At 42.7% G+C, this 12,410-nt stretch overlaps 1 protein-coding gene across 2 annotated transcripts in view; it reads right to left on the reverse strand.

The window, feature by feature from the left end:
• C4PH1orf198 (chromosome 4p C1orf198 homolog) overlaps positions 1-12,410 on the reverse strand; it is a 215,056-nt gene that overhangs the window by 50,237 nt on the left and 152,409 nt on the right. The window lies entirely within an intron of this gene.

Below are 12,410 nucleotides of genomic sequence, written 5' to 3' on the forward strand. Positions count from 1 at the left end.
GGCAACACATACCAGAGAAAAGACTACAAACCGAAGGCGGCTGGGCACTGGGGAACACTAACTGCAAACCTATCCAATTTTTTTTATTTTTTTATTTTTTTTAAGGGCCGTTGAACAATACAGACCACAGCACAAAACCAGCAAATTACAACAAGAACGCACTGGAAGCCGCAAGTATGCAAAGAGATTAAACGGTGGGAGGCTGAAGCATTCGCAAATTTCCATTTAAATAACCAAAAATAGAACGTCACATTCTCAGCATCTGTTAATATTGCAAAGGTATGATGGTTAATCGTGCTCGTTTTGATGCAGATATTTGGCAGATATCAGGCTCGGAAACATTTCTAGTCCATTGGGAAGACGAGTTCGGTACAGTGATTGGAAGATGTGGAACATTCAGGGTACTGCAGCCCCCTCATCACATGTGTGCGCCTTCAACACTTGTGTAGTTAACTGCTCCTGACACAGAACGCCCCGCCCGGCCCCCAAAAGCTAATGAACACGCTTGCTTAATTGACATCCTGGAAGCTATGGGAGGCTGGGTGAGTGACCAGTCATCCTGTTGCTGCCACCCAAAGACACCAATATTGGCTAATGGGGGGTAACCTCGATGCTTGGCTCTGCTTCAACCTGAATAGTGTGCACTTCTTCATAGTCCTGCTGCATTATGTGCATCCATGACATGAGTATAGGAAGCAGCACAATCACTGCATAACCTCTCTTTCCAAAATTAGATCAGAATAATCTCCTGTGAACATTGGGTATGTAACCTATGACCTACTGTGGTTAAGAAGGGATCGACTAAAACCTTAATAACTGCATTAAATATCAATCTGTTCTCAAGAGGAGCATCATGCTTCTGAAACAGTTAAAAGGCTCAAAGCGGCAGAAATGGGGTGAATGAACACAGTATGGTGGAAGGTGGCAACTGCGGAATAAGTGTGTAAAGTCCATCGGGCAGGATAAACATGCACCCTGGTGTATTATGGCCACTAGGATGTTGCGGCGGCTAGGCATTCCAGCCGAGTGTGCCCTCCACCAGTAGAGGCGCATGTGTTGAAAGATGCAGTCGGAAAGCCGGACACCAGTGCGAGCGGACAAGAGTCTCTACCACACCTCTCATTGCCACTCTGTGAGCGTCTAATAACTCCATAACCAAGAAAGATAAATACAAAATACTGACTGCGAGGCATTCTATTTGTGCAACAAGGAATAGCATAGCGGTGAAGAGGTGGCAAGGAACGCCATTCATGCACTCTTGGACAACATCCAATGATATCAAGGTCCTGCCCAGGTTCTTCATGCATCCAACAGTTTTGACTTTTGTGTTGGGATAGGATAGGCATTTGCCAGGCGCTGCCATAATGGTACCACATGGTCATAGGATGGTAACAGCTGGAAAACTGTTCCTGTACCAGGGTATATGGTAGCAGTGCCCATCTAATACCAATACACAAGCTAAAACTGTTGGCTTTGCCAATGCTGGTTTTTAACAGTCCTTCAATACAAAGCCATGGGTAATTCTTATAAATCAAATGGCACACTTGGCGAAGGCATGTTTATTGCACTATTAACGCACTTACAACCGCAATTAGGCCAGATTGTTTAGAAAGAAAACTGGCATGCCCAAATTTGATGTTATTGCTTCACAAAGCAAGGTCAAAGAGATCCTAAAAGGATGCGTTTTGGGCTGGGAGGGGCCAGAGGGTGGGAATGGTCATGGGGATTTGCATGGCCATTGGCAGTCAAAGGGTGTGTAGGAATAAATGTAACCCAGAACAATCTCCATAAAGCAAACATATGCCAAAATCTGCGAACTGCACTGCTCCTTGTACGTGTGAGGCAGATGGCTGAAGTGTAGGGAAGAATGAAAATACCAAAAGACGGTTTCAAGTTTAAGTGAGAGACACATACAAATGCAACATTCTCTGCATGATTCGCCTCTTACTCGCCATCATGAAAAGGGTGCACTGCGGTTAATCACCAGTGCACCTAAGAGAATACAGGACACATTGGTCCTTTGAGTACATTTCACCCAAAGACTGCATATGAATATCTAACAGTGAATCTACATTCATGGAGGACTGGTTCTGCTGAAATGGAACTGTACATCAAAAATGCTAAGGCCCAAGTGTGCAAATTTGAATCAGCAAGGAAATAAACCCAGCCTGCACTGTGAGGATATGTATGTCAAACAATGCACCAGCCAATGTCTTCACTTGTGATTTTCTAAAATGAACTTATTTGCTTTCAAATGGGGCACAACTCATTGATAAGGGGATTGTATCCTGTTATGCATTTCATTTAAGCCATGTGAAATAAGGTTGAATATAAAAATCATACAAGTATAAATGATGAAATGAAAATCAATAGTACTATTTGATTATTACTGTATTCAATGCAGATTTAAATTGCGCTGGCTCCAAGTTGACCTGCCATTCCAGCTCAGAGCAAAATCCTTTCCGCCTTTGGCAGTCTTGCAGGGAAAGCTAGAAAAATTCCTCAACATTTATTTCCAGAATGTAAAATATATGTGTTTCATATAATATGCAATTTAATTATCAGATGGTTGGAGCCTATGCTATTATATGGCCAGCTTCAAAGAGCATCAAATTGCACTTAACAGGTTGAAATATACATCCATCCATCCATCCATCCATCCCCATAAAACACATGTGCAGGCCTTGTGATGTGAATCTATTTACCAGATGGCATATGTAGATCACAAGACTATAGGGTAAATTACAGAGCAGGTTTAGGCATGTATATGTCTCTTGATTTAAAGCAGAAAATAATTACCATTGACTTTACATGCCGAAAGTGAATATATTACTCCTAAGTCTTGAACTAAAGACATTTTGCAACCAAAATATGACTTGTGTACAATGTTTACAATTCATAAAAAAATAATATTTCATAGAATTATGAAGCAATATGCCACTGAGGCACATGAGTAAGTCTTCGCCGACTTCCTGTCGGACGAGGTGCAAGGGGGACAAAAGCTTTCTTCAGATCCTTCAAAAGGACCAGGAGGGGCCGCTTTCGTGAACACCTCTTGCATCTGGAGAAAACATTTCTCCAAATCAACCTTCGATCCCGATTTGCTAAGGAAACATACCCTTTTTCTGTTGGGTGAGGAGTCAGACAATTAAGAGAAGTGATGTTTCCTTAATCTTTTAGGAGAAGACAACCATTGTCATGAATCACTCTTTGATCTGGAGTGCACTTGCTAGCTCTGCGAGGCGAGATATCCCAAGCTCTTTTCATCAGATGATCTCTTTAGATGGGGTGGCCGAAGGGGATTTGGATGATGGCCTACCTAGGGCAAGCTTCTCCTTTCTCTCCTTCAAAGCCTTAACGGTCATTGACTTGCAAAACCCAGTCGTCAACCTTACGATCCACATTTAGACACCAGAGGCATTTTCCTGGGCAGATCTGTCCTCAACATTTTCGATCCACAGTCCGCAAACTTCTTGAATCCGGTCTTCGAAGTACACCTACTTCCAGATGGAGAAAAACTGTTGAAAATTTCTGAGGCAATTGAACCATTCGAAGTGTGTTGTGCATGCTGAAAAACTGAACTAAGGCAACAAGCACGGTGCTTGTTATTTATACCAGTGTTGACGTCACAGCCAAAAGAGGTATGGAAGCCGCCGAGAGACCTTGAGTCGACGACAAACAGCGCCATCGGGTGTCAAAAACTTTCCTAAACTGCAAGCAGGATATCAGATACATCAAAGATGAGGCGTCTGTGGGGGAGCATGATCCATTATAAAAAAGCAATTTTTGGGGGAACAGGGGGCAGCCCCCTCCCTTAATATTTTTAAAATGCCAGGATAGATTTACCCCAAACCTGTCCCAGAAATAGAATCAACGCTTTGTGCCCAAGTTGTTTCTCATTTGGTCCAATTCCATCCAGTAGGTTTTGCGCTTCCGCGCATTGGATTTTTTCAATATGGGAAAATGAAGTGCGAGTAGGCCGTAAACAGCATTTTTTTGCTTATGGAATACCTTTTTTGCTTTTTAACCAAAATGTCCAGTCTGCTGGGGTGTGTTTGGGGGGCAGGTTTAGAGACAGGGACAAGCTTTTTGTTTTGGAAATATCAGCCAAATCCGTCATGCAAGGCAAAAGCTATTAGTAATAGAATTTTCTGATTTTTTGACACCGCACTAGAATATTTTTTAAAGGTCCCAACAGTTAATGTGAAGCATATGTAGATGGACTTTTCTGAAACTTCAATTGCAAATAACTGGACTTTGACAGATTTAGTTGAAATTTCCCCCCAAAATAATTTTGCTGGGTTTCTTAAAGAGGAGAATTCTTGAAGATGCAATCCTTATTTGTGTGTCCCTTCAAAATGCCTTGCTAAACTTTCCCTTGAGATACATCGTTTCTAGTCCTTCCTGGTACTGTTGCAACGATGTAGCACGTCAGTGCCAAGTCTTTTGACACTGTCCAGAAGGTCTGTCACACCTTTCACCTTTCCCTGTTCAGCTCTCTAAAGATTCAAGCAATCAGTAGGACCAACAAGGTCAGACCGAGGGAAGATCATCGATATCCATCATTTTATCTGGATTTGCATGTTATTTACTTTTCCAGCTTACCTACTACCTATTCAATCACCAGACTGTTATAAGTAACTCATCAAATCCAACAAAGACAGTAGTCAAAGATGTACAGGATATAATACTCAAGTGGTATAGTATGGGACTTCTTACTGATGATGGAACACATTTTCTCTCTACAGCTGGGCCAACCAAGCAGACAATATATTGTCTACCCAAGATCCACAAGGAATACGAGACTATCTGAAGTGCACCCAATCATTAGTGCTATTGGTTGGGCCACGGAAGGTTGGTCTAAATATATTTTGACAATGCTGTTAAGGAACAGGTGTTACTACATTCGTACATCAGGATCAGTACAAACGTCTTGCAGATATTACAAGGAATTGAGTGGCAAGCAGATTACTCACTGGCTAGAGTTGATATAAAGGCATTATACACATCACACATCTATAGATAATGAAATAGCAATAAAAGCAACTGACTACACATTTAGGGAATTTTCTGCCTCTAATCTATCAGAAAGAAATGATTAGAGATTTGAGATTTACTTTGAACCATGACGTCTTGTTCAATGAGGTTCACTACTTACAGACGAAAGGCATAGCAATGGGGGCAAAATATGCTCCTCCCCTAGCCAATTTGTTCAATTTGAAAAAAGATTTGCACTCACTAATAATGACTTCACAAACAACGTGATTGCATGGAGGAGGTTCATAGACCCTATTATTTTGAAGAATAGGTCTGATATCTGAATATCAATGATCTTGACGTTAAAGTTACTGGACACTGACGATACAGCAATAGACTTTTCAGATCTACATGTGTGTCGAAATGGAAAAATTACAAACAAGAACATTCTGAAAGGCTACGTAAGTGAACATGACATTATTTGCTTCCAGTTGGCATAGATACACAACTATTAATATACTAATAGATGAATTCTACAGAGCAATGAGAAATTGCAGTGACAATACTATATTCGAACAAAAACAATTTACTTAGAGAGATTTCGTGATAGAGGGTATTTACGAGCATGCATTCAATGAGCTCAGGATAAGATAAAAAATATGGATCGGTCTACTATTGTGGGAACTGTTGCTAAAGAAAGACCTGAGCGCAGAGGGCTAAAATTGATATTACTAAATATTCCAAATACATTGGCACCTTTTGCAAATGGACAGTGATCTTAAGCAGGTCATGGACAACAAACCCAAGTTAATTTACACAAACAATCAACAACAAACTTAGTGCATCATATTTAAAGACAACCAGAGAGCAAATAGGAAACAGAGGTGACTGGTTGAGAACACAGGGTTTTCACTAAAGTGTGTGCAGATTTGAACATCCAGATTGTGACAGGTTTGTGTGTCAAGAAGGTATGGAAATATCTATCAATGATTTTTTTAACTGCAAAACCAAGTACGTTGTATATGCAATAGTGTGTGTTTGCCAAAAGGTATAAATAAGGAGCACAATACAACAACTGAGAATACGTAATCGGGACCATATATCTAGTTTGAACAACCCTGATCCAAGATTACCCTTGGCAAGTCACTGGCAGGTAAACCACCAGATGGATGAGAAATGTAAAATGAGATTTATTGGTTACTGAAGGCCAAGTGTGGCAAACTGTGTGGGGACCAGAAATGGCTGCTTAGACAATTGGAAGCCAGATGCATATGTAAATTACGGAGTACGATTGATGGTGCAAACACAACAGGGAAATGAATGTGTTCCTGCAAGGGTGGGAGGGGGAGAATAAGACCTAGATGTATAGATTTAATATATCAAAAAACTATATTGTGTAATAAAATGAATGTCTTCTGCCATTTGCCAATCTGCAGAGCTCCTAGTTAGCTAAATTGTATTTATTGAAAAATATAGTTCATTTAAGATAATATTGGTAGGTACTAATATTATAGGGTAGCTCTAAATTGAAGTAACGAGTGGGACTACAGCTTCTCAGTCTACATACTGATGTCCTTCAGATATGTGATGTACCCATCCTAACACTATGGAAGGTTGGGTTAATACGTGGCTATAATCTGTTATGCTATTATGGAACATCAGTTTCTATTTCTCATGCTGTTAATTATCGCACTAAATGAAGGTCGCCGACTGGAGAGGAGCTCCCTCCAACTCGGAGCTGCAGGCGCAGCGCACTGCCCCTCATCCAGCAGCCACCCTGCTCAAAGGTAAGCCAGCGAGGCTTATTGAATAGCATCCAGCGGGCAAGACCGCCGAGTGAATGGTGCAACCCACAGCCCTTCACAAATCAATATTGATAATGAAAGCTAACTCCCACCATCAGCGCTAGCCCAGTGTGTCCCTTTGAGCCCTTCCCGACGGAATCGGCAACGCACTTGAAGCCGTGAGACCTGCAACTCCAAGATGGCCGCTGCCATCTAATCTATTTGCAGCACCAACATCTACGGCACCGTGTGCACACCATTGGATAGGCCTCCTGCCTAAACCAATAGCGGGGCACCGGTAGGCGAGAGCCGGCCTCCACTAAGGCAATCCAACAAGGCACCTGTCCTGTGCCTGTCCTGCCCTTCCAGCCGTCAGCCAGGACCCCTGCCCATTTGCTTCGGATAACCCCTACCTCATTCCACAGCAATTTCAAAGTACTTTACAACACCTTTTGCCACGACCTCCCCCCTCACGCTGCATCTGTACTGCCTGCACTCACTCCAGAGTCTGCTCCCGGCTATTGTTAAGCTCATCTAGCTGTAAGTAGCTTACTTTCTGTCTGTGCACAATGCTAGATGCTAAATATGCCTAACTAACCATGATAAACATTGTACCGCCGACCCGAGCCGCCATGACACCCTAATGGTGTAATCTCAATGCAATTGTACCCGTTCTATTGTCACCGAGCCGAGTCCTTCGCTGCTCCGCATATTGGTCTCTCCAGCACGCTATGTTAATGTCTGCATAGGATCTGTCCACGCACACCAGCAGCTTATACCTCATGGTGTGTTGTCCCCCCCCAATGCGGTACTCATATGTACATGCTTCGCCGCTCAGTTAAATGCATTTCTATAATCCTCAGTGTTATTGCATATTTGGTCCACAGTAGACTCCCGCCAGCATAGTTCCCTCGCTGATCGATGCCAGTTCCTCATCGCGGCACTATTACCTGCTGTGTATACACTGAATACCATTCGAATGACTCGTAACTTTCATTGCTGCAACTGCACACTAGGGCTACAGTAAACAGGATTGCATAGAGTAACTGCATATGGTACTTAGCCCCGCACTGCGGTACCCATACTTGTGTATGCTCCTGAGTCATTGTTCTGCCCAAATGCTTTTTAACTTTGAGTCATTTGTTAAGCCCAAATGCTTATAACTTTACTGTTGGTACTGCATATTAGGCCCACAGTGCATGCCCGCCTGCATAGCACAACTAGCCCTGCATTACGGTTCCCACATTTGTTGTGTATGCTCCTGAAACCACTGCTTTGCCCAAATGTCTATCAATATTGTTAGCACTCCATTCTTGGCCTAGCCCTCCCACATCACTCTACGAGAACCTCATGCACCACTTCCTGCCAATTACACCGATTTGCTACAGATCGGATAGTATCCTGGAAGCCTACCTCCTACCTTCTACTTAGAAACTATATGTACCACCCTTATGACTTATAGCGAAATGCACGCCATCCCGCTATTAGCGCTATTTCTTTTCTATATACAAACCTACTCTACATTCATGATGTTCCCTTTTTGCATTGTGTAAAATAGCTTACCCTGCTTTGGCAATCAATTTGTCACCTTTAAAAACGGCCTAGCCAAACCTGCTTGTCCCCGACACCATCCGATCACATGCCCCACCCCTTTCCTTCCAACCACACCACCTTTTCCTGTAGCCACCACACACCTTAGCACCTCTAGCCCACCTCACAGCTTATACCGTGACTCGCCTCAGATCATGCCACCCATTACTGAGCCCACTCAAACGCAACCCAATACTGGTAATCACCCCTCCTTCTCTATTCTGGGGGAGTCCAGACGTTACCGTCTTAGGTCCCGTACTCAAGGGCAAGATTACAGAACATCTGCCAGTGCTACCGTACAGAAGACAACCCACCACCAAGAGCCAACCAATCACCTCCTCTTATCCATAGCACATCAAAACAAACCCACCTCAACTCTCACCCCAAAGAGTCCAATACATCATCTGCCTCTAATAAAAATCCCAACCCCAATCTCAAAGGCGCACTTATTAATGCACGCTCTGTAGGAGCCCATGCCACTGAAATTCATGATCTTATACTAGACTCTCAACTAGACTTTCTAGTCATCACCGAAATCTGGTTGCACCAAGCCTCAGGCCCTTTGCTCTCACTTGCAATCCCTCCTGACTATACTATAATCAGAGCAGATAGAACCCATTCTCAGGGAGGCGGTGTAGCTATCATTGCTAAAACCAACCTCCACTTAAGAGCATTCCCTATCGACAGTCCTGATGGTTATGAACTACTTCACACCAAATTGGCCATTAATGCGAAAACCACCATCAACTTCATAGTCATTTACAGAGCGCCAAATTCAAATAGCCAGCCTGAACTAGACATCCCCCTCATACTCACCCCTCTCATCAAACCAAACACCAAATGTATCCTCCTTGGAGATATTAACCTAGGCTTCAATGATAGTGATACCAAAGCCGAAGCCCTCTACGCTGCTCTTAAGGACATGAGTTTCAAACAACTGGTCAATGACCCCCACCCATATTAGGGGAAGAATCCTAGATTGGATCCTCACGCATAATTCCATCATCAACATTGATTCCATCTCCCCTCTCAATTGGGCAGACCATTTCATCATCCAGTTCACCTTTATCCTTGTCGAACCCCCCCCCTCGCTGAACAAAAATCTTCATTCACCCAAGAAGTCAGAAACCTCAGCAAACTCGCACCTGACAACATCAATCCCCTGCTCAGCAAAGCCTTAGATAGTGCAATAATCTCCAGTGATAACCCTTGTCATGTAGCAGACTTCTACAAAAGCTGTCTCACCTTCACAATCAACGAAATAGCACCACTAACCACTAAAACAAAACGCACTGACAAACGGTCCTGCTTTTGGTTTAATGAGGACCTAGTTGCCCTTAGAAGAAGGAAATGTGCACTCGAACATGCCTACAGGAAAAACCCTACTCCCAAATCAAAAAATGCCTTTTTCCTATCAAACAACAATTGTAAATCAGCCATAACTGCAGCCACAGCGAATGCCTACAACACAAGGATCAGTAACGCTGCATCCGACTCAAAAGAACTATTCTCCATATTAAGAGAATTGGAAAATCCCATTCCAATCACAAACCCTATCATACCAAGCAAAGATGGGTGTACCACCATACAAAATGCTCTAGCCACCAATATCAAATTGCTACAATCCAGAATCGCCACCAAAAAAGAAATACTAGCAAGTAAACCCTCTAATGACAAACACTTTAACACTGTTGGTCCTACCAGCCCTCCCTTAGCCTTCACCGCATCCTCTCAAGAATCAGTCTACAACACAATCTTCAAACTCAAAGCATCCAACTGCAAAGGAGATTCAGTCCCAGCACAAATAGTCAAATCCTGCGCCCACACCCTCACTCCCATTATTACCAACTTCGTGAACTCCTCCTTCAAAGCCAATCTGGTCCCAGCCAAGAAGCATGGGTCACCCCACTACTAAAAAAACCTACTCTAGACCCGACTGTTCCCACTAATTACCGCCCAATAACGACAGTAACCTTCCTACTTAAAATCATTGACAAGATAGCTTACAACCAAGTCCAATCTCATTTAGAAAACCACCAACTCCTCGGAGCAAGACAGTCTGGATTCAGGCCAAACCATAGTACAGAAACAGCCCTATTGGATCTCAAAATCCAAATGGATACCATTAGGGACTCAGGCAAACTATGTATCCTCCTCTTATTAGAGCTCTCTGCAGCGTTCGACCTCGTGGACCACGATAAACTCTAACACCCTAGCCAAAGACTTTAACTTCTCCATGGATGCCACATTGTGGATTAAATCTTTAGCTGACCGCACCTCCAGCGTCTCTATAGGTAAGGAAGCTGCTGACCCCATTCCAGTCCCTAAAGGAGTATCCCAAGGTTCCTGCCTATCTCCTACACTGTACAATGCATATACGAAGCTCCTCTTCGCAGCATTGGACGATATGGGTGTCATCTACACCAGCTTCGTGGATGACACACAGATCCTCATCCCGCTATCAGGAAACTATACCCAAGACACCCTACTTACCATCAACATCATCTATGCGATCATTCAAAATTGGATGGCGCTAAATAGCCTCTGTCTAAACGACGAGAAGACTGAGATCCTCATAGTGGGATCACAGTCTCAAAATCAGTGCCCTTCACGCCGATTACACCTCGATTAACATCAATTGCACCATGATACCTGTCTTGAAACAAGTAAAAACCACAGCGAGTAGAGCGCTCGCTTTGACATCCGTGCAGAGCCTGCTAACGCACGTTCGAATCCCGGCGGGGCCAAACTCAGCCTTTCATCCTTCTGAGGTCGATAAATGAGCACCACACACCGTGGGTAATAATAAGCAGCGCTCAGATACCTGAGGGTTCGTAGCTCTATATAAATGCCAAATTATTATTATTATTATTGGATGCTAATGTAACAATGAATAAACACATTAGCAGCCTCTCATCAACCACTTCCTACACAGCAAAACATATTGCATTAAGTAGACAATTTCTCATCCCTACCAACTGTGTCACCCTGGCCAGAGCCCTAAGTGTCACAACTCGACTACTGTAATGTATTGCTACTAGGCACTTCCAAATCCAATCTAAAAAAACTACAACTCAATCAAAACAAAGCCCCAAGAGCAGCCTTGGCATAAGGAAATCCAACCACATCTCTAAGACTATAAGAGAGCATCACTGGCTACCAATTGCAGACAGAATCATCTTCAAAACCATGTGCATTTCTTACAAATGCCAACAGGGCTCAGCTCTCATATACCTTAATAAAGTTTTGCACAAAAAAATTGCTTTACCAACACTCAGATCACACAACAAGCAACTACTGGAAATTCCTCGCTTTAAGAACACCAAAGCAGGTGGCAGTAGCTTCAAACATTTATCCCCCAAAAACGAACTCCCTTCCCAATAGCATTAAAGAAGTGAGTTCCCTTTCCGGTTTCAAAAAATCACTCAAAACATGGCTTTTCAAATAACATAGTCCAGAAAACTGATTGCAAATATAACTGGATCCTTCTCTACTGTATAATCCCGTAAACTGTGCTTATTGTGTTAGCCATATTATAAATGTTAAGAATGTCTAGAATGTTATCAGCTCAAACCTACTATGTAACCATGTGTTGGTTATGTTTGCAAATGATAATAATGATTTATGTAATCTCGCCGTGATACCCGAGGGTCTGGGCGTGTAACAAAATGTAATAAATAAAATAAATAAGGTCTGCAAAATGCAAAAACAAGAAGTCATGCGACATTGTGTTGATGTATTATTGGATTCACTTGATACTTTTACACAATGCTAAATGTTGTTAGTGGAACACCTCTGCACAAGTACAGACACTGTTCTTTTTTGTCATGTTCCTTTATTATTTCTATTCCACAATTAGGAATGTTGGGCTTGCTGTGCAGGATAATTAGGAATGTTGGGCTTGCTGTGCAGGATAATTAGGAATGTTGGGCTTGCTGTGCAGGATAATCAAGCACCTGGAATTCAAACTGAGATGAGCAAGGAATTGAAATAATTAATATGCCATGGGACATGAATTAGGGAAATCCAATAACTGTTCAACTAACTTTATATTCATGA

The sequence above is a fragment of the Ambystoma mexicanum genome, chromosome 4p (assembly GCF_040938575.1).
Source record: "Ambystoma mexicanum isolate Mex_15411 chromosome 4p, UKY_AmexF1_1, whole genome shotgun sequence".
NCBI classification, from domain to species: Eukaryota; Metazoa; Chordata; class Amphibia; order Caudata; family Ambystomatidae; genus Ambystoma; species Ambystoma mexicanum.